At 47.3% G+C, this 24,649-nt stretch overlaps 1 protein-coding gene across 1 annotated transcript in view; it reads left to right on the top strand.

Moving 5' to 3' along the window:
- Positions 1 to 24,649, top strand: part of LOC309610446 (uncharacterized protein) — a 174,984-nt gene that overhangs the window by 133,606 nt on the left and 16,729 nt on the right. The gene's annotated exons all lie outside the window — the stretch shown is intronic.

Genomic DNA, 24,649 nt, shown 5'->3' with positions numbered 1-24,649 from the left:
CTAAGGCCACACAGACAGAACATTATCCACCTTCCCTGCCCATGATTCCCTGAAGATCCCATCCTAAGGGGTGACACTGTCTACTGATTGACAGTGAAGGATCCTGGGTAAAAATTTCCCACTAGCCAGGGAACCAGACCCTGTGTTCCATCGGCCTCTGACGGCTGTGCTCATTTATTTCCTCTGGCGCCCCTCAGCTTGCCCCATGAGTCCCCCAGGGCAGACTTTGCTGTGGCCCTTTGCCCTCTTCCCTGGTGAAAGCCACCCAGCTTCCCCAGCCTGCCCAGCCCACAGTGCACACCCAGCCTCCAGCCTCTGACTCAACTTCTCAGCTACAACCCGGGCCAGGCTCTGCTCATGGGCCACAGGTCGTGGGCTGGATGCATTCATAGTGGATTATTTTATTTAATTCTCCAATGACCCTAAAAAGGAATTGCTACTATTATTTTTAATTTGCAATTGTAAAAATCAAGATATAAAGAGTTTAAGGTAACCTGCCCAATATCATGCTGTGAATGGGTGTTAGGTAGTAAAAGAAGGATTCTTGTTGGGAGGTTGGGAGCCCAGCCCAAGACAGCACCGCAACTCACTTGGCAGCCACCTTATCCTGAGGCTTGCGGACCCTCTGACGGCACTGGTCTCCCTTCTTGTGACCTCCTGGAGCATTGATGCCCAAATCCACTTGTATCTGATTAGACACTCCAGTTGCCCTGCTAGTTTCTTACACGGACCAAGGACAGAGCCCAATTTGTCCTTGTTGTAAGCTGGTCCTCATCACGGAATTCAAGAATCAGAAGGGGCCTTTAAATCAATCTACTCCAAACACCTCCATCTTTTCTTTTTATAAATAACTTTCACTATATTTTTCTTCAAACGTGTTAATGCACATTAGAGGCACCTTAGAAAACATAGGCAAGCAAAACCAAAACCAAAACAAAACAACTCTTATCCCCCCTCCTTCAGAGATAATTATAGTGAATATTTTGGTCTGTATTCTCTCCACCTTTTAAAATAATGAAATATTTCACGTGAAATAATGAAAGGATAGGGAATAATATAGTGGACATTCATCTGTCCACTACTGAGGTGTGCCAAATATTTTATTTACTATTTTAAAAAATTAATTAAATGTTACCTTATCCCTGATGCCTCCTTTGTTGCAAACCCCCTCCCCACTGCCATTCCTTTTTCTACCTCCCGGAGGTAACTCCTATCCTGAACTTGATGAGCATCTTTCCTGCCCAGTTTTTGTACTTTACTATGTTCTTCATCCATAGCAATGTAGTATTGCTTTGTGCTAAACTTCATACCAATGCCATCATCCAGGACGTATAACTCTGTAACTTACTGCTTTTCCTCAACATTACATTTTTGAGATTCAGCCAGGTTGCTACATGTAGACCTAGTGAATTAGTTTTAAGAGCTGTATAGGATTCATTGTATGATTATACTACTATGCTTTACTATAGCAGTAATATACTATAGTACTATATAGTATATATTTTGTTGTTGTTGTTTGGCTGCATTGGGTCTTTGTTGCTGCGTGCAGGCTTTCTCTAGTTGCAGCGAGCAGGGGCTACTCTTTGTTGCAGTGCGTGGGCTTCTCATTTTGGTGGCTTCTCCTGTTGCGGAGCACCAGCTCTAGGGCGTGTGGGCTTCAGTAGTTGTGGCACGAGGGCTCAGTAGTTGTGGCTCGCAGGCTCTAGAGCGCCGGCTCAGTAGTTGTGGCACACGGGCTTAGTTGCTCCGCGGCATGTGGGATCTTCCCCAACCAGGGATCGAACCCATGTCCCCTGCACTGGCAGGCAGACTCTTAACCACTGTGCCACCAGGGAAGTCCCTACTATATAGTATATTATACTATGTTACCATACTGTATCCTATGGTACAGTACTATGTTACTATACTGTATTTTTTGAATCTACTAATCCCAGTCATTTAAGTTATTTCCAGCATTTGATTATAATAAGGAATAGTGCAAGGAATATACCTGTACATGTCTCCTTGTATATAGCAGAGGGAATTGCTGAGTCACAGGGTATGGGCAGCTTCAACTTTACTGGTTGTTGCCAAATTGTCCTCCAAAGTACCTGTACCAATTTACATTCCTATCTGCAGCATGTAAGAGTCTCCATCATGACATATCTTTGACAAAACTAGGTATTATCAGATTTTTCAATCTGATGGGTGTAAAATTGTTATCTCATTGTCATTTTATTTATTTCTCTGATTTTTAGTGAGATCAAACATCTCACAAATTTATCAGTCGTTCTCCTCTTTTGTGAATTACATGTCATTACTTTGGTCATCTTTCTCCTGGGTTGTCTGTCTTTTTCTAACAGATCTGCAAATGTTCTTTAATTATTCTGACTACTCATATCTTTCATCATGACGCTTGTAGATATCTTCCTCCAGGTTGTAGCTTCATTTTTCACTTTGATTAGTATATGTGTTTGTTTTAAGTTAGTCTCATTTGTCAGATATTTCCTTTATGGCTTTTGCTTTTCACATTTTGTTAAGGAAATCTTTCCTAAACTGATGCCGTTGAGATATATTTATACAGTTTTTAAAAAAATGTTTTAGTGTTTTGCTGTTTTACATTTAGGTCATTAATCCACATGGAAATTATTTTTCTATGTGACATAAAACTGAAATTTTATTTTATTTTCTTCCATATAAGTAGCAATTATCCAAGTATTGTTTCAGTTCTTTGATGTTACATATGACAAAACTGAAGTCCAAAGAGGTGGAGTGACTTGTCCAAGGTCACATAATGACTTGTGGCGGTGGGATAATGACAGAGAATATTTTCTTAACTCCTATCTTGGCACGCCAGCATGACCATCCTACTGTGCTGTATTAATTCTGCCGTGCGCTGTTTCCTACTGTTCTCATACAGAAATGTACAAATCTGATGATAAGTTTCTCAAAAGCAGGGATTCTTTCCTTTCCTCCTATCATCTTTATGCACTTAACACAAAGTTGAGTATCTGGTAGGCATTTAGAAAGACCATGCCGAATAAATAAATCATGGAATTCAACAGATTGATTCTAGAATAATCAGTTCTTTAAAACTCAGCCCTTTGCTTCATCTCATATATGTTTCTATATTTTGACATATCCATTCATTCAATAAATATTTACTGGGCACTTACTATGTGCCAGGCACTGTGATGCTGGAGATTAAAAGAGGAGTAACATATGGTCTCTACTCTCAGGGAAGTGTGGTGGGAGAGGCTGAAAAGTTAAGCAACAATTGTAAGACTGTGCTATTTAAACATTCTACAATGGGAAATGGGAGAGGAGTAAAATCAGGAAGCCTTCCTGGAAGAGGAGCCATTTGTGCTGAGTTTTTATGGATGGGGAGGAGTGGTCCATTTGGCAAGGGTGGAGAAGGGTGCAGTATTCTAAAGTGACATCACAGGCAAAGGCGGAGATTTAAAGTATCTGGCTGCAATTCACTGTGGCTTGAGAATAAAATAACTAGGTGGCTGAATCACATTTGTTCATTTTCAAGAATTCAAGGCCCTGCTTCTTAGGTGATTCTAGCCTAACTCAGTTTTGACCACAGCCTAACACAGCACCCCAAATACTGACTGCCTTGTCATAGATTAAACCAACTGGCTTTAGGGACCCTACTTTGTAATTTTCTCTTGTCTAAAGTTGGCTTCAATTTTTTGTTAAGGAGTGTGGTTTTCACGTTGTTTCATGACTGTAAATTGAAGTTCCCATTCTTGCCATCATTTCTGTTGCCAATGTTATTATTATGAGCCTTTTACATGCAGCCGGAATAACATATGACACCAGCCTGGAGTGACAGTGCACCTGACAAAAGCAGAAAGCCCAGCTCATATTATTTGCAAAAGAATTATACTCTAGAGGTGATTTTTAATTTTGGGGTTTGCTGCAAAATGAAAACCTGACCAAGACTACTTTGCAACCCAAATGCTTGTCTTACCAATCAATTATCACAAGACTTACTAGGTACTATAACAAAGCTTTCTAGGCTCTCTAATGGGTTAAGTCCAAGTTGCCTCTGTTATGGAAGAAGCTGGGGGCAACTGAGCAGTGTAATTTGCTGATGAGGGGCAGGGAAGATAGGGAAAAATGTTCTCACATCCAGAAAAAGAAAAGCACAAAATGTGGGTGGGGCAGGCCTAAATTAAAGCCAGCCAAGTCAGCTGGGCAGCAAGAAGGCAGCATTTGTAAGGGATTAATAATTCAGCCCCAGGCATAAGATTAGGGTTTCTGCACAGCAGAAGCAAACTTGCATAAAGGTTAATTGGTTTCTATGGGGTACTGGTTAAGTGGCATTCGCAATTTTCGTGTTTTGGGGGACTTGAGGGAAAAAGAGAAGAGATAGAGACAGAAACAGAATTGAAAGTGGACATCCAGGGAGGCCTTTTCTCAGCATCAGGATTTCATGAAATTGTTCTCCTGGCCCCAGTAGATGAGGCGGTGAGGGTGAGGATGGAGGGAGGTTAGGGCTCAGAGCCTTGATGGGCTTGAAAAATGAATTTCTGTGTCGCCTCCATCGTAAGCCTTGCAAGTGCTATTTAAACTTGACATGTCATAAATCCAATAGCAGCAAACAAGATGGCACTGGCTTGCTGTCCACTTTTATTTGTGTGGATGCAGGAAATGATGCTGGCATGTAAAAGTGACAGGCACTGCAAACTGCTCAGTCTAAGGGACTAAGGGACTTGAGGGTTGGGCCTGGGGACCCTAAGAAGCAGGGTTGGGGGCCACTGTGTGATTAGGGGCATCCAGTTTCCTCTGTCCAGATGACATCTGCATGACTTGGGCTTAGGGTCAGGGCATCTCCTGAGCTCCCAGAATAACCCTTACTTCAGGGGGATTCATGTGTGTGTTTCCGAGCTGTAATAAAACTTTCCAGTTTACATTTAGTATAATCAACCATCTCCCTTACTAGGCTGGAGCTCCTTGAGAACAGCACCATGCTCATATTTTTATCCTCAGCATGAGACCTTGGTGTTCATCTTGGTCATGTTTGTTAAATGGATGAAATGGACTGAGGAGGTAGGTCTTTGCCTGCACCAGCACATTCCATGGGGCACATGTCTTTGGTCTGGACTGGATCAAGCAGCCATTTAAGTTCAGTGATGACTTGATTGTTTGAAAAGCTCTAAAAGATTTTCCTGTGCCCACATGTCTCATTCATGACCTCCTTGATTTCTTGAACCTCCACCATTAGTCCAACACCCCATGCATATCAAAAGTCTCTATTTCATTGGTCCCCCCCCCCTTTTTTTTTACAGCAATTCACAGAAACATCTTGTTTTGGAATCTAAGGACTGTCAATCTGCTCTAGGTTTTGTAATAGGCCTAAGGTTTTATTTTTAGTATTAGCAGCATTCTTCTAAGGAAGAGTCCAGCTCTGAAGAAAAGTTCTTAAATTTTCTTTTTCCTTTTCCCCTCCTCTCCAGTACAATCAGAGGGTGCACCAAAAAGTCACTTCTCAGTTAAGTGCCTCATTCCAAAGTCCACTTTGCTGGTCTCAAGAGTGTCAGTTATATACTCTCACTCTTGAAAACGTGCTTTCTTCAGGACTACATTGCAACACTTTTAGAGCAAGTGCTTATTAAAACCAGCACTCCTTAAAGCAAGAAGATAAAGAGACAGGAAGGGCCCAGGAAAGATTCTCAGTGCATTTTCCTGCTTCAGGGTTGGACTTTATTAAATCATCTGAGGGCCTCAAGATTCCCTGAGAAGATTCTTCAGTCTTTTGGGGTTCTGTCTTCCTCGGCTTCACAGCCCTGTTGGTCTGAGTGTTCATCTGATTTTCTAACTACATTTTCAGCTGAAAATTCAGCCCAAAGGCTTTCTCTGTACATTCAAATAGCTTGTTTCCCTTCCTCCCATGGTGTGTCTGACAAAGGGGCTGGAGAAAACAGTGATTGTGATAGTGACTTGGTTATGGGGGAAATGGGAGATATAGCTGCATCTTAATGGGGCCACATGGAGAGATGCCCGAATTTGAGTGTCCCAGGCCTTGTTTCATCCTCCTCATAGTATCCCAGAAGACTCCTTTGCCTTGCTCCTCTCTCTCAGCGCAGAAATGTCAAAAGCTGGCAGAGCTCTGAGCACTTGGACTGGCATTCAAGACTTGAGTGAAAGGAGGAAATAAAATGGAGTGCGGGCCTAAACCAAAGTTTTCTGAAATGAAAGGCATTACTCTTCTCTTCCTATCATGCTGTGACTGAAAGAGCCAGGTAGACCTTGGTTTGAATCCCAGCTCTGACATAATAATCATGCGATTTTTTTGTAGATTATAAAACCTCTAACGCTTGGTTTCTTCATCTATGAAATGGGAATAACAACATCTGATTTACAGAGTGTGATGAGATGATGTATAAAGCCTTATGGGAGGTGGTGAATCCTTGTTTTTTGCTCACCAGCTTTGAGGATTTGGGAAAATCACTTACCCTCTGCATGTTAGTTTTCTCTTCTGAAACATGGGTTAAAAATAGAGCCTACCTCATCTGATTATCAACAGGTAGGATGGTGGCTTAGGGTGTGGCCTCTGAAACTAAACTACCTGGATCTGAATCTTAGTTCTGTCATTTCCTACCTGTGTGACCTCGGGTAATTCACTCAACCTCTCTGTGCCTTAATTCCAACATCTTTAAAATGGGAATCATGAGAGTACCAAACTGTAGGGCTGCTGTGAGGATTAAATGAATTAATATACACAAAGCACTTAAAGCCTGGCCTGGCATCTTAAAAGTGCTATGTAAGCGTTAGAAATTATCATTGAGAAAATTAAGTGAGATGATACATGAAAAGTTGCTAGAATGGTGTCTGGTACATGCTAAACATTCAATAACTATTTGCTAAGGTACCTGGACCAAAGTGTGGGTCTTCAATAAATGTTACTTCTCTTTCTTCCCATCCTAGCTGTATGGAATGGGGAGCCCCTCTCCTCTCACTTAGCCAGCACGTACAGAGCACCTGGCCAGGTAGGCAGGTAGAGAGATGCTCTTTTGGTTAAAAAACAGGTAAGGAGCAAAGTAAAAATCCTGCCCTAAGCATTCTTATTTTTGGTCAGTACGCTGCAAGGAAGCAAAAGGAAATGGAGGGCTAAATTAAAGCAGCATTTATAAATACATTAATAATGATGAATAAATGATTCATCAAAGTTGCTTGCCAAAGTAAATTATTCCAAAATACACGGAGACCCGTTGGAATGATTGTAAACTAGTTAATAGATGATATTGCAACTTGCGAGGAAGCACTTCAAAGAAGCAGCTCAAGCAATTATTTATGCTTTCATACATCCTAGCATAATTTAAGAAAAAGGGAAATTTACTTAGCTCTTAATAAAATGTTCATACTACTTTAGTGTGAAATGTTACCAAAATTATTTAGTGACATTGATTCATAAGGCTCTATGTTACTCTTGGTATTCTTTCTTATTTAAACCACGTGGCAAAATTAACTAAGCCAGCATGGCCTTCAATTTAAACAGTTGCCTTTTCTGGAAAAGTCTCAGCATCTCAGGAAAACTTGCAGGGGGCTGGGGTAGGGGTTGGGGGATTGAAGGAGGCCCCGGGGGCTGCACTGAAGTGTAGAGCGTGAGGGATCAGATGGTGGGCCTGGATGTCCTTGGGAAACTGTATGGATCTAGAGATGGTCAGAGTCCAAAGGAACTTCATACATATTCTGGTCCAACCCCCAGATGAGGAACTGAAGGCTGGAGAGGCCAAAGGACTAACTGAAGGCCCCGCAGCTAAAGGGTAGCGGAGTCAGACCTACTATGTCACGCTGAAGTCTTGTCTGGTGTCTCCCTCCACAAGGTACCCTGCAGTGGGCCAACGGGGATCCATCCCATATACCGGAAAAGAGGGATTAAATGCTTATTGTGTGTGTGGCACTGAGTTAAAATGGGCCAACTGGGGATTAGGCTCAGATTCATGAAACAGAAAACCCAAGTAAGGGGGACTAAAATGAAATAGTGGTTATAAACGGGAAGTCTGGCACTGGTGGTTGGTTGTGTGAGTGACAGCCAAGGTCTCTACTATTCCTTTGGCCTTTCCCTCATGACCGCAACATGGCTGCAGCTGCAGCCATCACCTGTGTTCTCAGCAGGAGGAATGACAAAGGTAGAAGAAAGGGGGCAAGACCTATATTAGGCAAGCAATCATCTCCTAGAACTCCCCATGGAGCTTCCACTTATACGTCATTGGGCAGAAGTGTATTCTCCAGCAATTCTTGGCTGCAGGGAAACTGGGAGATGCAGTTTATTTAGCTAGGATTAATGAACCCCCAACAAAATGGGGATTCTCTTAGAAAGGAAGGAGAGAGTAGATATTAGGTTGGCAATGACAGTCTTTGCCATGCCTGAATTATTTTACTTATTTCTCACAACAACCCTATGGGATAGATACTATTCTTACTCACATTTTACAGACGAGAAAACTGAGTCTTACAGGTTAAGTAATGGGCCCAAGCAACAGAGCTGGGGCTTAAACCTAGGACTGTATGGCATCAAAGGCCTTGCTCTGAACCACTGTGCTACCTACCTTACCTCCCTGGTATCTTTCCTGATCTGATCTGACAACAGCTTCCTACAATCTCTCCATGAGGGGGTGGGTGGGAGACATTCCAAAGCAGGAAGGAAAACTGAGGCAAAGGCAGCCCTCTCTGGCCCCCAGCACAGTGGTTTGCACAGAGAGGAGGTAAGGGCAGGATCAGATATGGAATTTCATTCAGAGATGCATGTCACAGGCACCTGGCAGCCAGCACCAGCCTTGAGCAGAAGGGAAGTCAGCGCTTTTGGTCTGCAGCTCCCGCAGCCTCTGGCCCTGTCTGGGTCCATTTCCCCCTTGGTGGAGCCCCGCCCTCCTTTCAGCTGCCCACTGCCCTGCGCGTTGTCTCCTTATTCAAGAAAACACCCTCTACCAGTGAGCTTGCATCTCAGCCTGACTTTGTAGAGAATCAGAGAGGCTGGCTGAGACCGTGTCATTCACTCCTACCCCCTCATTTTACAGAGAGGGAAACTGAGGCCAGAGAGGAGAAGTGTATCTCCTGATTTTACACAGAGGTCAGTGGCAGACTGGGAAGGGAGCCCAGGACTGCTGACTCCTGGTCTAATGTGTGTGTACATGTTTGTGTGCATATATGTACACTGCGTGTGCATGCACACGCGTGTGTGTGCATGTGGGTGTGCACGGGTATTGCTGTTTGCTCTTTAAGTCTTACTTCACACAGTGTAATTAAAACCTATCTCTCCTGCTAAGGTATAGAGATTTGGGGTAGTACCTGGGGGAAAATTGGTGGCAGAGAAATAGTCCTGAAATCTTAGCCCATGGGTAGATGCCCCTTTACCTAATCAGAGATTCGGACTGAACTTGTCTCTTGAAAATTAGGGAAAAGGAGACAGGCAGACAGGCAGACCAACAGCCCAAGAGAGGAGGAAGGAGAGATCTGGAGCAAGTGAAGCCAGGGCAGCCTGCTGGGGGAACCTGTCGACGGGAGGTGCAGGAGATTCATGTGCAGAGCTGCCTGCCCCTGTGTAATCATTAAGTCCTGGAGGCAGGGACAAGCGCCCAGGGCCACTTGGCTTTGCCTTGGCTGCAGTGGATCAGGATGAACTCAGATCTGCAGATGCCGAGACCAACATGGCTGCTCTCCCAGGGGCCTGACCTTGCTGTTGATGGGATGTAGGTTGCCTTGGTGAAGGGCAGACCAAGGATTCTGCCCTGAGGATTTTCTTGGGGGTTTTATAAATCAGCCAGCAAGACAGCCACTTTCATGCTGAGGTGTCATATTCAAGGTCCGACCCAAGATCAGTTGCTGGCTGACTTTGATTCCCTGTCACGGAGCCTGGGCCAGTCCTGCCCCAAACTGGGACACTGGCAAGGCTTGGTTTTTGATGCTTTCCACTCAGCCCTTCTTTCTCTTTTGTGGTCTCACTCCTGATCCCCATACAACCTTTTCCATATTAAGGGGTTCACCTATGACTCTTTTATCCTGGGTATTCTAACAAAAGAGATCTGTTCCCTCTCAAAAAGAACATCCTGCAATTTGGTTGTGCTGCTAAAAGGGGGCGGTAGTTCCTTTGACCAGTTGTTATGAATGGTGATGTGAGGGGTGGAAATTAACAGTCACAGAATGTTTTGTTTGGCACTATATTTTTTTAAAAAATCTAGAATTTGTCAGCACCACTTTAACATTAGGAGACATAAAAATTCTGATTTGGGGCTTCCTTTGAAATATCAGGACATTTGGCAATGTTCCCTCAGGCCTACGGCCAGGTGGGGCTGAGTAAATGTTGCCCTCTTTGGGCAGGGCTGGCAGCCTCTTGTCACCACTGTCCTCATCTGGTTGGCAGTCTCTGGTTTCCATTACCTATCTGCTTCCCAAAGTCTCTGTTTTCAGCTTTAGGCCTACTCTAGAGTTAAACATTAATTAAAAACACTAAAACAACTGAATTTAGGTGGCAATAAACAAACTCAATATTTAAATACAATGCCTTAGGATCAACTTTTAGATTTTAGACAAAATCCAGGGGACCTTTTCTATTAAACGTCATAAATTGAACCAATTTCAATTTCCAGAATATATCACACTTTCTCTTACCTCGAGGATGACCAACCATACAGGATTGCCTGGAACTAAGGGGTTTCCTGGAATGCAGAACTTTCAATGCCCAAACCAGAAAAATTCTGGGCAAATCAGGACAAATTGTGCGCTCTACTAACATCTGGGCCACTCTCTCTGCCTGGAACTCCTCCTCCTTGTCGGGGTCAGTGCCCTCTCTCCCTTAGGTCACAGCTTAGACAGGTCTATCCTGACTTCCCCCCACCCCAAGCCTGCACCAGCGTTCCCCTTAGCCCTGCACTCCCCACCTGTGCTAGTTTACCTGTGCTTGCCTATTTCCCCGCTAGACCCTGGGCTCCCTGGGTGCTGGCCCATGGCTCTCCTGTTCAAGGTTGTGTCCTGCACAGAGCACACAGTAAGTGCTGAATGCTGAATATGTACTAATTCCTTAATGTCACACATGGGGCAGGCACAACATCTAACTTGGCTCTGTATCCCTCATGGGCCTGGCACATAGTAGGTGCCCAATAAGATATTTGTTGAATTGCATTGAACTGGGGCAAGGATTTGGATAGACAGATATCTCTTCTGGTAAAAGAAAAGGGTGAAGGAAAGTAATGATCTCCCATGACAGTCTCTTTCAGATTATTTTGACTATGACCCACAGAGAAAAATGCATTTTACATCTGGACCTATTATATCCCCGCCACCCTCCCTCCCTCCCACACACATGTGAAACAGAAGCGTTATACTGTGGTTCTTACTACACAGCAGATGCACTCTGATCTATTCTGTCTATCCTATCCTATCCTATCCTGTCCTGTCCTGTCCTATGCTATCCTGTCCAATCCTATCCTGTCCTATCCTATCCTATCCTATCCTATCCTATCCTATCCTATCCTATCCCACTGTTCCATTCTGTTTCATTTAAAAACACGCTCGTAATAACCTCTCAAACTGATCTCATCATCATCGCTAGTGGGTCACACCCAGTAGTTTGAAAAACTGCCCAGAGTATAACTACTTGTCCACATTCTTAGCAGACATTGGACCTCAGATTTCAGGTCTTTTCCAGGCATAAGATGAAGTGGAACTAATCAAGCTCTAACCATCTGCCACGTCTAGTCTTGATAATCCAGTCAACACTCATCACTGCTGACAACTCGGGGTGATTACCAGGTGCAGCATCTCCCGTGACACTCAGCATCATTACCATTTTACAACACGTTGTTTGTTGTCTATTACAATGTATTGTTCTCTTTTGCTTCCTAGATGGTCCTCATTTTCCTAAGTAGATTGTAAGCCCCTTGTGGGCAGGTACCACACCCTATGTATGTTTTTTATGTTCCTCTTTTAACGATAAAGAAATGTTCAAAGGTAAAGAAAAATAAAAGGCTCGTGTGGCTTAGAAGTGTCTCACACCAAAGCGGGTTTTCTAGTGAGGGACTGACAACTTTGTATGTTAAAATGTTTTATCCCCCCATTATTCCTGGTTGCCTCTGGTCAGTAAAGGCCTTACTCATCCATTCCCCATCCCCATGAGGACAAGAATTGCTCCAAGTTGGATCAGACTCTGATTACATTAAGAGAGATGAAAGTGAAACAAAGAACGGGCCTTTTCCTTGAGTGATTTATCTGAGGAACTTAATTATGGAGGACATCATTGTAGGTCTTTAAGATAAGACAGGGGCTCTGATTTTCAAGACATAGAATGATGTGAGTGGCCCCTTTAGATCCTGCCCTACCCTGAGACCTGGTGGCTTTTTGAGAGGACACTGAGAGCAAGTGGGAGTGGCCAGTGGAAGAGCGGGGAACTCACCCCGGGGAAAGCTCTGACTCCTGCTCACTCTGGCATGGCCACAGTGAATGACTGGGATGGATTCCCGTTTCCACGGTTCCATTCACACACCAGACTTCCCAACCTGAGGGCCTTGAACGGGTTACGGGATGCTAAGCTATTGATCCTCTCAGCCCTCTAGGTGGCCAGGGTCCCCAGATTGGGTACCTCTGGCCTCTAGGAAACCACCCCCCCTTTACCTACTGTGCTTCAAGTACAGTCTCATGTTCTGTGGGCCTTGACTTGAAAAGGCGGGGAGGCTGTGCCTTATACTACACTCATGTGACCCCAAACATAATGTGGCAAAGTGTGTCCAGAGACCTGGGCTCCAGTCCTAGCCCTGCCTCCCACTGAGCAAGAAGAGTGTCTCAGCCCATCGTCGTATTTCTTCTCCATATTATGCAAATGGCCTCCAGAATTCCATGCAAATTACCGATGCTGGTGACGAGAATATATATTTAGCATTTGTTCAGTATGTACCATTCTACGTCGAGTTGAACTTCTGTCAGTCAATATTCAGCAAGCATTTCTCTGGCCCTCCTGCCTTTGGTGCTTGACCTCATGGAGCCCCTACTCTAGCTCTTTCTAGCCTTATGTCAGCAAGTAGAAGATCTGCATTCACCCCTACTGCTCCTCCACTGTGAGCTGGTCCCTGAAGTGGGGTAATCGTGCCACCTTGTTGTGTGAGGGTGTGGAATCTCCTGACCTCAAGTTCAATGCTAAGAGCACACGTTCCGTGACATTCTGACTTTCATAGTCATCCCCACCCCCACCATACACAGGCAGGTTAAGAGTGGCAGGATGGATTGGGAGATTGGGATTGACATCTATACACTAATATGTATAAGATAGACAACTAATAAGCACTGCTGTATGAAAAATAAATAAATAAAATTAAATTTAAACCCCCCCCCCAAAAAAAAGAAATGGGCCGAGACACTTTACTGAGGAGACTGGGTGTGAGTGCATCACCACGTCACTGGGTGGGTGCTGTCTTTTTGATATCTGGTTGTGTTCTTGACTCCTCTTCTGTCATCTCAACTCCCCCCAGCCCTGTAGTCTGCTCTGTGTCACTGCCCAAATACCTCCTTTCCAAATAGGGCCAAGGGACATCCCCCTGATGAGAAAGGAAGCATTTGTTTCCATCATCTGTTACTCCAGCAAAGAAGTAGTTGTAAGCCTCTCTCTGGGGAGAACTTGGCTGTGGAATCTTTTATTGAACGAGGCACCTTTCACGTGGAGAAACGGCAGCAAGATAAAATGACACGTTGCTAATGATGTAGTTTATAGACTGCCATCTGTCTCCGGAAAGGTCAGAGAAAAATGGCAACTTGGTTGCAGGCGATTGGGCGGCGGCAGTGGTTGGGGGGGACAAATGGGTCTCATCGGAACATGACAAGGAGCCTCGGTGACATCATATAAATGCCCTAATTGGGAAGTGGTCAATCGAGCGGGCCCGACTTCTGAATTTGATGTGTCAATAAACAAGCTCAAGGTGAGATGCTGGATCAATACGGCAGGACAAGAACCATCCGGCAAATTTACTGCAAAGTAATTGGGTGCAAAATGACTCAACTCAACCTTCACACTGCCGAAAAGCAAACAAACGGTCCACCCGCTGGCGACTGTTTGTACGTGTCAGCGGCTGCTCAGGGCGTTCGCTGCCTGCTAATGGGCCCGGGGACAGGGAGCCCCCAAAGGGTGAGAACACCACACACACTATGAGGATGCTGACGCCAGCAGGAGCCAACTCACAGGTGGGGAGTATAGCCCAGAAGTTTCCACCAGGATTATATAGTCTCTACTCTAATATGATAATAATTATAATTATTATTATGTATCCATTTTTTACTCTGATTAGATTGCAAAATATGTGAGACACAGAGGAAATCTTCCTATCTATATGTTTACGTCTGTATCTCTACCTCTATCTCTATCTACTCTTGGTGCTAGCTTGTTCCCTCCATCTCTGGGTGTAGGGAAAGGGAATAAAGATTCTCAGTTGCATTAACTTCAGGGTGTGCTGGCCAGGATGCAGGTGGTAGGAGGGCGCATCATGCCCTGAACCAGTGGTGGTCCTCCTGCTGTACCATTTAGGCATGTAGACCTCTGAGCAGATTGGGTGAGAGCGCCTTGGAACTGGCTCATACCAGCTCATGAGAGCTGACTGTTAAATATCCAGGGATTTTGTGAGCTGGTTGTTTAAACACTGGTAGCTTGAAATCGACCAGGGTGGGAACATTAACGTTGGCGGACATCAGCAAGCGCTGTATGTCAGGTGCCTAGAGTCATATACTAGCATACCACTGGGAAGAGGGTAGGTCCTGGAGGACTGGGATCCAGCCAAAGAAGGGTGAGTCCAGGGCTTGGCTGCACTGTCCAAGGTTGGACTCATTGCTGGGTAATTACACTTTGGTCTGGGAGGTCTTAGGCAAGACAGAGAGGCAGTGGAGAACAGAGGAGAGTTCATAGCTAAGGACGAAATATCATCCACATTTTACTTTATTTTTTACTTTTTTTGCTGTGTTGGGTCTTCATTGCATTGTGCGGGCTTCTCATTGTGGTGGCTTCTCTTGTTGCGGAGCGCAGGCTCTAGGGCGCGTGGGCTTCAGTAGCTGTTGTGCGCAGGCTCAGTAGTTGTGGTGCACGGGCTTAGCTGCTCCGCAGCATGTGGGATCTTCCCGGACCAGGGATCGAACCCGTGTTTCCTGCATTGGCAGGCGGATTCTTAACCACTGTGCCACCAGGAAAGTCCCACCAACCACATTTTGATCACCTTTTTTGCATGGCCCAATTTAGGGAGGACGGATTGGGATAGTAAAGGGGGCACTGGACGGGCATCAGCAGGCCAGCCTTCTAGACCCAGCTTTGTCCTTCACTAAGTAACCAGAATAAGACAAGTTCAGAGCCGATAATCAGCTGGTGTGTCCCATAGGGTCCTGTAGATTTTAATATATTAAAATACTTCTGTGTTGGCTGTTGTCTTAGTCTGTTCGGGCTGCTATAACAAAACACCACACACTGGGTAGCTTATAAACAATAGAAATTTATTTCTCACAGTTCTGGAGACTGGGAAGTCCAAGATTAAGGTGCCAGCATGGTCAAATGAGAGGCCACTTCCTGATTCATAGCTGGCAACTTTTTGCTGTGTCCTTACACAGTGCAGGAGGTGAGGGATGTCTCTGGAGCCTCTTTTATAAGGGCACTAATCCCATTCATGAGGGCTCCACTCTCATGACATAATCACCCCAAAGGCCTCACTTCCTGATACCATCACCTTAGGCGTTAGGCTTTCCACAGGTGAATGTGAGGGGACACAAACCTTCAGACCATAGCAGCTGCCCAAATCCCTGGAGTGCCGTGTCCACAGCTCTGGTCCCTCTCCCACCTGAGACCGCTTTATTCCCCCGTCTCCTCACAACGCAACAAACAAGGGGTTAACCCCTGGCCTCAGGGACCCTGTCCTGTGTTAGGTCAGCTTTGGTCCTGATGGGTCAGTGCCCTGCCCTGTGTACAGCATAGGGCAGGAGGATTCGAGGAGTCAAGGGATGTCATCTACCCATTGAGCTCTACCGGGTGCCCCTCCCTGGGGGTAGAAAGTGCAAGGAGCCATATTATCACCATCAAACCACTGTTGGGGGGAGGGTGGGCTGCTGGCTGAGGTGAGCAGAGTCTCCAGGGTGTGAGGAGACAAGAAACCTGAGCTGCCTGGAGAGGAGCAGGTGGGCCAGTGCCTTAGCTGCCCAGGGAAGCCACGTAGCCTGAGGCCAGGCACTGGACACTCTGGGCCTCAGTTGCCGCATCTGTGAAATGAGGTTACTGAGGACTGCATGAGCGAATAACAGAAGGTGCACACAACAGTATCTGGCTCTTATGTGGTGAGCTTCTGAGACAGCTAGCTCTTGCACTTCATTCGATACTTCTATTATTTCATGTTGAAACTCACAGCAGCTGTGGTAAGAATGGGTTTTCTCATCAATATCTCCATTTTTATGATATGGAGACTGAAGCTGAGAGGTCTAATGACTAGACTGTGGTCTCATGGCCCATCACTGCTAAAGTCATCTGAACCCCAGCTGTCCCCTCTGTGTCCAGAATGTTCTCCACCATTCTGCTCATCTGCAGGTGCCCAGGTGGTGGCAACGGAGGATGCGGGCCTGCCCAGAGAAGGAGGGCAGGGGGGACTAGAGGAGGTGACCTGAGACCAGAGGTGCAGTGAGAGGGCTGCAGGAGAATTCATGGGCTGACGTAGCCTGCGGGGGGGCGGGGCGGGGGGGAGGTTGGAGGTGGAGTTGAGAGGATAGCAAGGTAAGCAGAGCTAACGTCACTTTTCCAACTTGAACCTAGCTCACGAGCATACATATATCCCTAAAGGGGCAGGCAATTTAATTCTGCTGACTCAAGGTAATCTCTCCTGGGTCTGAGTGTTGTCACTTTGGGGTAAAAAGTAGTAAATTCACGATTTTCCCCTTTCTCTTTCTCCCTTCCCTTTCCCTGAGGGTCATTTTAGTCTGGGGGGAGTGGTGGCAGTATGTAAGTGTGTGCGGGCGTGCCTGTGTCGTGTGTCCTGGCACTGGGAAAGGGCCTTCCGGTCTGGACATGTCCTCTGGCCTGTCCTTTTCTGGAGTGTGGTGTGTCTCACCTCATCTTTGGATGTCAGTCTTTACCCCCGTAGCATCTGCTGCAAGGACTATGGGCCCCCGTGTCCTGTGGTCGCAGGCCCAGGCAGGCCACGCTGTGTCTCCCTCATCGCTCTGGTCCCCTGGCCCTCCCCCAGCATCCCCACCCGTTTGGTGGGCGCCCCAGCACAGTGCGGTGCCCTCAGGCCCTCACAGCCCGGGTGCTCCCTCCAACCTTGGCCACTTGGACACACAGGTGCCAGGTGAAGCTCACACCAGGCTTAAAGGCTCCTGCCCCACCCTCCGGAGGCCAGGAAGCTTGGCCTTCTGTGGCCTCTATCATCCAGACTGCCCCACATTTGGTGCCCGTTTGGGCGCTGGGCTCCCGCTCAGAGGCCTCAGCGGTGACCCCTAAGCCACTGTCACGCTCTCTTTTTCCTCCCCGCGCGTGCTGCTCAGCCTTTCACCTGTGGTGAGAACCGCCCTCAGCAGCTTCTTCCATGCGGTTTCCTGTGTGACCTTCGGGGACTGGGTCCTCCAGCCCCTTGGAGAGTTAGGAGCCAAGGTCAGGCTTCTGGCCTAAAAAAACGTCATGTCTTGGTCAATCTTCCAATTCCTTAAAATAAAATATTTTCAAGGCTAGTATTCTTTCAGTGAGCTAAAAAAATTCATTCAGCAACCCCACTGACTTCTTTATTCTAAGCTGGTCCTATTTCCCTGATTTCTAAGACTGGAGAAACTCAGAGCAAAAGAGACAAACGAGGAAAAGCAAAAGCCAGTTATTATTTAAAAATATTATCCCTTTGTTGAGTAAATTGCTTAGCACAGCTCCTGGCATTTATATTTGATAAGAGCTCAGTAATTTTTGTTATTATTATTATTATATCATTATATGTTGTTGAACTTATAGTATATGAGAATAAAATAGAAGGTAAGAGACAATTACAATCATGCAGTCCGGGCAAGTGCAGGGAGCCAGGGAGCTGGCAGAAAATTTGGTAGTGTTGGAAAAGGCTCCTGGAAAGAAGTAATATGTAAATGGAAATCGAAGCTTCTCTGGCCTCACCTCTTATCACTTCCTGCCCACCCCCCATTCTTTACTTCAGCCTTGCTCAACTCTGCAACCCCAGATTCACTGGGGATCCCTACTGCTCTCTGCCTTTTGCATGCTAGGAATACTCCCTCCCCTACCTCCTTCCCTCCCCGTGGCTTCAGTTTCCATCTTGACTGCAACCTCATGAGGGACCCTGAGCCAGAACCACCCGGCCAAGCAGGTCCCAGATTCCAGATCCACAGAAACCAAGAGCGGATAAGTGCTTGTTGTTTTAAACCACTGATTTGTGGGTTAATCTTGTTACACAGCAGTAGATAGCTGATACATCTCCATATTCTCCCTTGACTAGGATACTCATTACCATTCTATCACAATTTTTTGGACCCAACAAACAATTCAACAGATGAGAGGGAGGGTTTGCAGTGACAAACAGCTGAAGGGAGAAGCCAGGAGACACAGGTTCCTGGTGTGGTCCTGTCACCCCTACGCTGTGGGTCTTGGCTCAAGACTTTCCCTCTCTGGACCTCAGTCTCTTCATTTTGGGATGAGGGGTTGGACTAGACAATCTCTAAGGAGACTTCCAGCTTTAACATTTGATGAAGGGTTGTGAAAATGCTTTCCGACAGGTGCCAGTTTTGCAGAGAGACAGGGCCTAAATCTCAGGCCTGGGCATGCCCGGTCGAGGTCTCCTGCCTCTTCCTCAGGCTGCCCGTGAGGCCTGAGGGGACTGACCCGATCAGCACATCTGGCCCTGAGTGGGGGAGGGGAAGCAGTCAGAAGAGGCACCAGGCCCTGCCAGTGAACTCTGGCCTGACCTTCAGCCCTCGGAGCCACGCCTGCCCTTGCGAAGGCCCTGCTTGCCAGGTAGCAGTATTCTGTGCGCACCCTGGCTCAGGCCTGGCCCCAAGCCTCAGGTGTTCTGGATCATCTGTCACACTAGTTATTTTCTTCTCTGACTTGAGAGGATTATCCAGGCGGGCTGTTTTGCTCATCAGTATTACGTGGGGACATTTTCCTTTACCAGCTTCTCTGGGCCTGAGGACTGGGACCAGCCAGGCTTTCTCCTGAGTCAAACGCACCACAAGCTGCACTGTTCTGACATCCCAGATTTTGATGTCAGTGCCTCAGGATCTTGACAAGCAGGGATGAGGCTAACTGAGAGGACAGGCAGTGTGGGGTTGGAGGCTCCTGCGTGAATGACCACCCGGCCCCTTCATTCCTGTGGGAGAGACTCTTACCGGTGTAACAGGAGTGCTTTTGGCTGCATGAAGCAGAAAACCAATGACAGTGTCTTACAGAGAGTCTCCCCCACCACCCCGCCAAATTTGAAATATCTTGGCAGCTGGAATCAGTTAGTGGCTCTGACCAGAGCATCCACCCTCCGAGGTGGGAAGAAAGGGATGCCACCAGCAGGCGTCTGCTGTGTCTCATTGTCCAGACTGTGCCTTGTGACTAACTGCAAGGAAGGAGGAGGAGGCCTGAGTGCTGGAGGAGGGAATGTGAGCAGGAAAATGCAGGCGGAAGTTAGTCAGGAATGTGCTGGTTGCAAGTGACAGAAACCAGTTCATTCTAGGATAGGCCAAAAAGGAAATCATTTGGCTTCGGTCACCAAAAGGCAGGAAGGCAAGGGTGCGGCTGGGCCTCAAGGACTGCGAGGGCTGCTTCTCCAAGCTCCAGGCCTCCACTTTGCCTTTCCGTGCAGGTTGGCTTGTTTATCTGACAGCTTTCCTTCTCCCGTCAACCAAAACACAGCTGCCTGCAGCTCCTGAAATCACGCCTCACAGGCCCTCCAGAGAGCAGACTTTGTGCCCAGTTCCACACTGAAGGTCTCTGGCGCCCCGGGGTTACATGCCTCCCCCTGCCCCATTCAGCCTCACCTGGGGCAGGGGGCCTGTGGACGGAGCGTGAGGTTAGAGGCGGGTGTGGGAGCAGCTCTCATGAGAAGGGGGAGGAGGGTGAACCGAGAGAGCAAAGGTTGTCCCTATATCAGGGACACAAGGACCTCAGAGAGCATGGACTCCAAACTCCAGAAAGTGAGGTAACTTGGCCTACATCACACAGCAACTCAGTGGAAGACCTGGGCTGAAGGGTGACTTCCTGCCTCCTTCGTCTTTTTTTTTTTTTTAAAGGAATTCCTTTTATTTTTATTATTTATTTATTTATTTATTTATTTTTGGCTGTGTTGGGTCTTCGTTTCTGTGCGAGGGCTTTCTCTAGTTGCGGCGAGCGGGGGGCCACTCTTCATCGCGGTGCGCGGGCCTCTCACTATCGCGGCCTCTCTTGTTGCGGGGCACAGGCTCCAGACGCGCAGGCTCAGTAGTTGTGGCTCACAGGCCTAGTTGCTCCACGGCATGTGAGATCTTCCCAGACCAGGGCTCGAACCCATGTCCCCTGCATTGGCAGGCAGATTCTCAACGACTGCGCCACCAGGGAAGCCCCCTGCCTCCTTCTTGACTCTATGTTTCCCATCCTTGGCACTCTTGCCTGGGGGGCTGGGTAGTTCTTTGCTGTGGGGCGTCCTGCACCCTGTAGGATGTTTGGTCCAAAACTGCTTTTGACCAGCAATGTGTGTCTTCTGCCTGGAATGAGCTGCTAAATCTTTCCAGCTTCAGTGTCTTCACCCGGCAGTAACAAGAGCTGCCAACCTGCTTCGGGAAGGAGGTCAAAACAATCAAATAGAAGGTTTAAGAATACTAGCCACGAGAGTCAGCTGCAAAGCCAAAAGTATGATAGAAGTGTAAGGCATTGTTTTACGACAACTCTTGTTTCCACTTTGTGTCTGAGAAAGCGGATGGGAATGTGTGTGTGAGAGTGAGTGTGAGTGTGTGTGTCAGAGTTGTGTGAGAGAGTGTGTATCTGAGTGTGTGTGTATAACCACCTCTCCCAGAGGAATAAGAAACTCTTTTGCCAAATTGACAGCCAGTGAAACACTGTGCACCAGGTAGGGGCAGACATCTGGGAGGGTGGGGACAGCTCCAGCTGCCTGTAGTTAATCCCCAGTGTGACAATCTGTGGCCTAAGAATCAATCTTCACAAAGAGGCAGAGCCTCGAGTCTGCTGGGAATAAAGGTCAGCCACCTGGCGGCTTCTCCTCCACCAGGACCCCCAGCACATTTGCTCCACTGGCTTCTGATGTCCTCAACCCCAAACTGAGGTCATCGTGTCAAGAAAACCAACCAACCAGCCAGCTGACCAACAGGAGCCTTATGGTGTAGAGCACAATGTAGAACGAGGCTCTCAATCAGGGGTGTTTATGTCCCCTCCTCCCACAGGGACATGTGGCCAAGCCTGCAGACATAGCTGACATCCCCATCCTTTCTCCAGCTCACACGGCAGGGCCAGGTCAGTCCCAGGCCTCCCTTGCCAGGGTTGTATGTAGATGCAGACCCTGTGATGGGCCATCCTGTGACCTCTCTGGGCAGGGATGTCAGATCAAATGGAGACTGGCACCTGTGTCGAGGGCCAGGCTAGGCCCCCAGGAGGAGGCAAGTAGGAGACCTTCCAAGAACTGACCATCAGAGATGGGGAGAACTTGAGCTCCACCCCCAAACCCTCCATGGGGTAGAGCCCATCCCTGAGTGGTACTCTGCAGGCACTGGTCCGGGGCCTGGTAGCCAGGGACCGCTTCCTGGAGGACTTGGTGTTTGGAAGACCATGTGATGACGGCACATAGACCAGATGCCAGCCTTTGAGTGCCCCCACCTTGACCCAGCTCCACGGTCCTCCCTGTGGGCCCTCTGGGCAACCTTACCTGCTCTAGCCTGATGGAGGTGTGAGAAAGGCTGGCGGATTTCAAGGACGTTTACTGAAAATCTAAGGAAAGGAACGAGCATCAGAGACACAAGCTGTTTTCATCAGGTCAAGTTCAAGGGCTTGGGATGGGGCAGAAAAAGACTGAGCTGAGGCCAAGTTCATGAAAAATGGAAGGAACTCTGGAGAAGTGGCTCACCTCACAGCCACCCCCACCCCCAACCCCAGCCCTGCGTAGAGGGGAGGGATGGCGGGAGGAGAGGCTGGGACTTTGTCACTGATGACATTCTCTTCCTTTTCCAACATAACCCGTTATTACGATAGTGCTTTTCATGTGAAATCTCTTGCTTCAACCAGGAGGTCCTGGATTTCTGATTTGTGTCTTTGCTCTTCATCAGTGTCATCACATATTTACCTCACATTCTGTTGAAGGGAATTTAATAATAACAAGGAATGTGTCCAGCCTGGAGGAGGGACTCACAGGAAAGAAAAGCTGTGGCTCCTAGTTTAACGAATGGACAAGACTGATACACAAGAGGCAATTTAAAGACTCTATGATCAAGAGTTAAATAAAATATATTGAAGTCAATTATCAATGAAGGGGAATTTGTGTGCTTTATTTGGGATTAAGTCAGTGTTATGATGTTATCTATCCTGGAAGGCTTCCTGGAGGAGGCGAGGGAGAAGGTCTTCATTACAGTTGAGGAACCCTATTGTAAGGAAGGGCAAATCCTGTCACAGTGCAGGGGTGGCTACTGGACAGCCCTCCTTGTGTGCCTGGCCAGACTTTCTCCAGCATGCCCTCTTGCTAGCAGCACCTTTCCGGGCTCTGTAGGAGGTGGCTGGCTGGTTGATTTGCCATGGAAGCTTTCCCCGGGGCCATTACCGCAACTACATTCCTTTAAGACAGACAACCTTCCAGCAATTTCATTTCTGCTCAAGTTTGTGTTTTCACACAAGGCTGAGTTTCCATCCACCTTCAAGTGTCCTTCCCCTTTCCCATTTCACGCTCCTGTCCCTAAATAATGTTTGCATTTTCTGTTTATAGGACTGTCTTGATTGTGGCTGGTCCAGCTGACCTAGTTTCCTCAGTTGTTTATTCCAGAAATGGTGCTGCCTGATTTTTTCAGCACCGTCTACCATTCAGCCATTTACTCCACATGTGGTTAGGGACCTCCTGCTGCTTAGAGAGTACAAAAAAATAAAAGTGTGAAATACAGTCCCAGGCCCCTGGCGGCTTAGAGTCTAGACGGGGCATCAAGACAGGCAGTCACACTACAGTGATCTAGTGGGTCCTGCAGGGTCTTCTGAGCACCTGGGGTGGCACTGCCCCGGGGTCTGCATTACCTCTGCTCAGACACAGGCCAGAGCTCAGGGCTGGGCAAATCCTGGAAAGCCTCCGGAAGAAGCAGGAACTCGGTGAGTTGTAATATTTTCCTACAGGAGTGAGATCTCTTGTTTCCAGTTGATAATTTCTTAATTCATCAAGGAGAAGAGGCAAGGGCCCAACAAAGAGCTCGTTAGCTGGCTTGCCACCCACTTATGCCCCCAGCCTTGTTGCCAGAGACAGCTGGGGCTCCACCCTCTACCCGCCCAGCCCACAACTTCTCTCTGGGTCACATGTGTCCTCCTGGCTGTCCTCCCAGAGAAAACTCATACTCACCTCTCAACCTTTGCTTATATAGTCCTTTTATGTGCAATAGCTTTCCCTTTTTCTCCATCATTGTAATAGACTTAAAAAAATCACTTCCTTCCCACCCACCCCCACCCCCTCCACACACACACACTTCCTGCCCCATTGAAGCTGGGCTTGGCTGTGACTTGCTTTGACTTTATGGTAGACCAAGTGTATACCTCACCTCCTTGATGAAGGGCTTGGCCGTGTGACTTGCCTTGGTCAATGGGATATCAGCAGGTATGATGTTAACACGTCTTCTTGTGCTTCTCTGATGGTCATGAGAAACATGTCCCAACTGACCTGTGGTGCAAGGAGGGTGAGAAACGAATGTGTGCACTTGGATCTGACCTGCAGCTTGGAGTCAGGCTCAGCCTGGGTCAGTGGCCTACGGTCACACGGGTGAGTGAATGACTGCTGTTTTAAGCCACTGAGTTTGGGATGGTTTGTTATGTAGCATTAATGTGGTAATAGGTGACTGATACAACCACCAATGCAGGACTGCCTATTTTTCCGGCACTTTAGGATTCAGAGTTGCTTCCTTCAGGAATTACTCCTGGATTGACCATGCCTGCATCTCTGTGCATCTACTCTGTGCTCCTCTAGCTCTCACTGGCTGCCTTTTTGTTACTCTTTGAGGGTACTCTCTTGCCATCTCCCATGTGGTCTCCATGTCTTGTAACTGTGCTGTGAGCTTGAAGAGGCTGAACTGGGGCTAATGTATCTCTTTCCTGTCACTGTGTACCTTTAGGATCCAGGTACCTAGGAGTCACCCAGTGTCACCCAATGCCTGAAGAAGAGTGCATGGCAGCTCTGATATCCCTGAGTTCTTCACCAGGGATTGTCTTGGGCTCCAATGTCATAGTCTGTGTTTCCAGTCTGCCCAGGGGCATCCAGGGGACAGTTAGGAGTGCACCTGTGCACTTGGCCTGCTGACCTCACCCACCACCTGAGTTTCAGCAAAGCTATTTCCACCACTGGACTTGTTCCCAGGAAATGCCATGTACCTGGAGTTACTGGGCTCCACGCCCATCTTTATGGGTGTAGGGAGAACAGCTGTTTCCTGGTCGATAAAGCTGTGGGCATCCTCTGAGGAGGCTGGTGTCCAAAACATACTCAACCATTTCATCGAAACAACAGTGAAGCTAGAG

The sequence above is a fragment of the Balaenoptera borealis genome (assembly GCF_965194805.1).
Source record: "Balaenoptera borealis genome assembly, chromosome: 14".
Classification (NCBI taxonomy): domain Eukaryota; kingdom Metazoa; phylum Chordata; class Mammalia; order Artiodactyla; family Balaenopteridae; genus Balaenoptera; species Balaenoptera borealis.
Note: the sequence above shows the minus strand (reverse complement) of the source record. Positions and strands in the feature narration are given on the sequence as shown.